Source organism: Bison bison, unplaced genomic scaffold, assembly GCF_000754665.1.
Source record: "Bison bison bison isolate TAMUID 2011002044 unplaced genomic scaffold, Bison_UMD1.0 scf7180017864469, whole genome shotgun sequence".
NCBI lineage: Eukaryota > Metazoa > Chordata > Mammalia > Artiodactyla > Bovidae > Bison > Bison bison.
This window is the reverse complement of record NW_011495030.1, coordinates 5466623-5470853: the sequence shown is the minus strand read 5'-3', so window position 1 is coordinate 5470853 and position 4231 is coordinate 5466623. Positions and strand designations below refer to the sequence as shown.

The 4231-nt window shown below is 43.2% G+C and overlaps 1 long non-coding RNA gene across 1 annotated transcript in view; it reads right to left on the bottom strand.

Moving 5' to 3' along the window:
* Positions 1-690: 690 nt before the first annotated feature.
* The window catches only part of LOC105003491, a 30627-nt gene continuing 27086 nt past the window's right edge, over positions 691-4231 (bottom strand). The window contains exon 3 of the long non-coding RNA XR_827112.1: positions 691-1419. This is a non-coding gene — a long non-coding RNA (uncharacterized LOC105003491). The remainder of the gene's footprint in view (positions 1420-4231) is intronic.

Below are 4231 nucleotides of genomic sequence, written 5' to 3'. Positions count from 1 at the left end.
TGTTGGAGAAGACTCTTGAGAGTCTCTTGGACTGCAAGGAGATCAAACCAGTCAATCCTAAAGGAAATCAGTCCTGAATATTCATTGGAAGGACTAATGCTGAAGCTCCAATACCTGATGAGAAGAGCTGACTCACTGGAAAAGCCCCTGATGCTGGAAAAGATTGAAGGCAAGAGGAGAAGGGGATGACAGAGGATGAGATGGTTGGATAGCATCCAAGAGTCAATGGACAAGAGTTTGAGCAAGCTCCAGGAGATGGTGAAGGACAGGGAGGCCTGGTGTGCTGCAGTCCATGGGGTTGCAAAGAGTCAGACAAGACTGAGAAACTGAAGAACAAATACAGGCTCTGATAAAGATTCTGCTCTTTATCCTAAGGATGACAGGAAGGGGGCAGACAGAGGATGAGGGATGGCCACCTCCATCCCGGAGGTCAAGAAGGGACTGGGGGAAGGCAAGAATAGACATGGAGTGGAGACGACTTAGGAAGCTACTATACTTGTCCAGGGGGCGTCCCCAGTGGCTCAGCGGTAAAGAACCTGTCTGTAAGGTAGGGGGCACGGGTTCGATCCCTGGGTTGGGAAGATCCTCTGGAAAAGGAAATGGCAACCCACTCCAGTAAGCTTGCCTGGAGAATCCCATGGACAGAGCCTGGAGGGCTACAGTCCATGGGGTCACAAAGAGTCAGACACCACTTAGCAACTAAAGGACAATACTTGTCCAGGGAGTAGATGATGGTGCTTGCGAGGTGGAGACAGAGATGGAGAAAAGTGGAGCTAGATCTACAGAACAGGGGTGGAGTTAGGAAGGGGAAGTCCTAGGCCCAGTGACACCATGTGCAAAGGGATGAGGCACTGAAGTGTGAAGCAGAAGATGGATGCAGCATCCCAGAGGAGTCACTCTGGTGGAATCCATGGAAAGGTATAGGTGCAGGAGCCATGGGAAGCTGCTGGAGTCTGAAGGAATCAGATCACACGGCACTCCTGATGAGCCTTTTCATGGTGGACACAGGAAACTGTGAGGCATTTAAGAGGGGGAATGGGACTACCAGATTCATGTTTTACAAAGAGCATTACAGGGAAGCTAGAGAATGGATCTAGGGAGAACGAAAGGAAGATACTTTTGAGTATAAACAAGGCAATGAATTAGGAGACTGTCACAGTTCAACATAAGAGTTAATGAGAGCTAATCTCTGGACAGACTATGGGGTCGCAAAGAGTCAGACATGACTGAGTGACTAACACACACACACACAGACACAAAATCTTAAGACATGGTGTCATGAGACTGGGGGATGACAGGGGTATGAGTCTATTTCTGAGACTGGATCAGTTGATAATTACAATAGTCATGACCTGTGGCCCATATACAACCCCAATATCTTCTCCCACACGGTCCCCTGGATCCTTGCCAATGTAAGAGCTGTAGAATGAAACAAATGAAAAGATGTCATTAGAACCAAGTCTCTGGCAACATTTTGCTTTCAAAACCTACCCTCGTTTTGATGTGACATTGTCACCCAACTAAACCACAGGTTCTTTAAGAAGAGGGATCATGTCTTATTTGCTGTCTCATGTCCTTATTGCTATACTTGCTGCAAAGAGGAGACTGAATAAATACTTGAATACATAAATTAAAAAGGTGTATTTCTTAGCACACCAGCCACACAACTAACATTAAGAGGAAAAATATACACACATTAAGGAATTATGGGACCTGATAGCTGCCTTTTAAGACAAAATGTTGTCCTTATTCTGCTCATGCTGCATAATAAGCTGTCATCTTTGTCACCGAGGTGTACTGGTCTCGATCGGTGCTCCATTGCCAAAGGTGTTGTATGTGCATGGCGAGGTAGACTACTTACTATGTGATTTATATAAGTCTGCAAAAAAACCCATCTCAGGCTCAACACACCTGAAAAGAGATTATCACACCATCATCCAAGTGATAGGGGTGCAAACATTTCCTTGAATTTGTTGTTCAAAGTGTGTCAACTCCATCATGAGAGTTTTGCAACAAAGGAAAGGATTTCCATTTGTTTCCCCAGTGGTTTTGGCTTATCTGAAATGAATTCAATTCACCAGACCTCTTATCTTCAAGGACATAAGCAGATCCCATTGGAAGATCTGGTTCTGAGACCTTTTTGCTCAGAAAACTTTAGTCTCAGAAAACTTTAGTTAAGATGTAAGTCCCAAAAGGCAGAGCTTTGAACATATTGGAGTTAGGGAGAAAGCAATTAGACTAGTAATTCAGAGCTTAGGCCTTGCGTTACCAGTGTTTAAAGCTTAATAAAGGCTTTAACAAAGAACAATTAAAATCTTAGAAGGAAATCAGAGGAAAAAAAGTTCATTTGATATGTGAAGATTAAATAGCCTCTGAGTATGTGTGTATGTGTATGTATTTATATGTATTTTTAGCAGGTTTGGTCTTCTAATTATGACACAAAAATATAGAAGAAAGGTCACACAATTTCTTTTAGAATTAATTGGTGCCATCTAAGAGAGAAACTCTAATCTTTTCTCATGGTAAAATCTAGTAGAGTTATAGCATTATTATTTCCCTCCATGATCTTAGACTACTTTGAAACTAGTTGTCCATCCAGTTGCTGATTTAGTAGATGGAAATGAGAGAACGTGGTGGCAATAAGTGGCAAGAGGAAAAAGTGTTAGTCGCTCAGTTGTGTCTGCCTTTTTGTGACCCCACAGACTGGCGGACCCCCCCTGTGACCGCCAGGCTCTTCTGTCCATTGAATTCTCCAGGCAAGAATACTGGAGTGGGTTGCCATTTCCTTCTCCAGGGGATCTTCCCGACCCAGGGATCGAACCAAGGTCTCTCGTGTTTTAGGCAGATTCTTTACCATCTGAGCCATCAGGGAAGCTATGCTGGCAAGATGAAGGTAAGAAGGAGAAACAAGGCTCAGGGAACACACGGTGTTGCGTGGAATATTGTTGTGCTGGACTTCTCCATCTGCCTCCAGATCCACTCTCTACTCTTCTGTGCCTTGCTCTGTGCCCCAAAGACTGTATTAGTAAGCTCATTTGTCTTCTGCCTTCCAATTGATACCAGCAGGAATTCTGGGGGTGAGGGATAGTGAGGTCAGGGTGTCTATTTCCCTGTTGAGTTTCTTATTGCCTGCCTGCCTCCACCTCAGGTCACTTTGTTTTGGTTTGGGGGTGAGTAATGGGAGGGGTCATCTTTTATGGCTACTTTCCTGGGTTCAAGGGCCTGCTCCTTCCTCTCACTCTCTCATGTCTACATGTACTAATGGTCCTCTACTACTGCTGACCAGGATGCTTCATCAGACTCTATTGATTCCCCTGAGCCCTGCCCATCCCTTTGTAAGGGTCCCTTCATTAACACGTCCCAGGTTCCATCTGAAGGTATCATCAACTAGCTTCTTGCTGGAAACCTTGACTGATACAACTGTCTTCTACCCAAATGAGGTACTAAACTCTGACAAGATGATCCTGGAAAATCCCAAGGAGACAGGGTAACAATTTTTACTGACCTTTTTCTTTGGCTTTAGTAATGAAAAAGTAAATGGATGTTTAAAATGTAATCTCTAGTTAATTATTGATGGGATAAAGCTCCCTTAGGGCCCACTCTCCTATGGTAAGCTCAGATCCCCAATAACTATAAATAAAACTATGAAACTACTTTATGAATTAAGTTGTGAACATCTTCAGTTTGAGATGCCTGAGGGGATGGCCTAGTGGCAATACTTCCTAAGCTTTCAAAAATGAAAGTGTTTGCCATTGGAAACAGTGAGTTCCACGTGGTAGGAAGTATTCAAGTAGACACTGGAAAAGCAATGGATTAGAAGTTGAACTTCATAATTTTAAGGCCTTTTCCAATGTGTACTTTTATGATTATTGGATTTAAGATATAACGGTTTATCAGCAGAAATTTATTATGAAAATGTTGACTACTAAGATGGGTATTTAACTTATATGCAGAGTACATCATGAGAAACGCTGGGCTGGAAGAAGCTCAAGCTGGAATCAAGATTGCCTGGAGAAATATCAACAAACTCAGATATGCAGATGACACCACCCTTATGGCAGAAAGTGAAGAGGAACTAGAAAGCCTCTTGATGAAAGTGAAAGAGGAGAGTGAAAAAGTTGGCTTAAAGCTCAACATTCAGAAAACGAAGATCATGGCATCTGGTCCCATCACTTCATGGGAAATAGATGGGGAAACAGTGGAAACAGTGTCAGACTTTATTTTTTTGGGC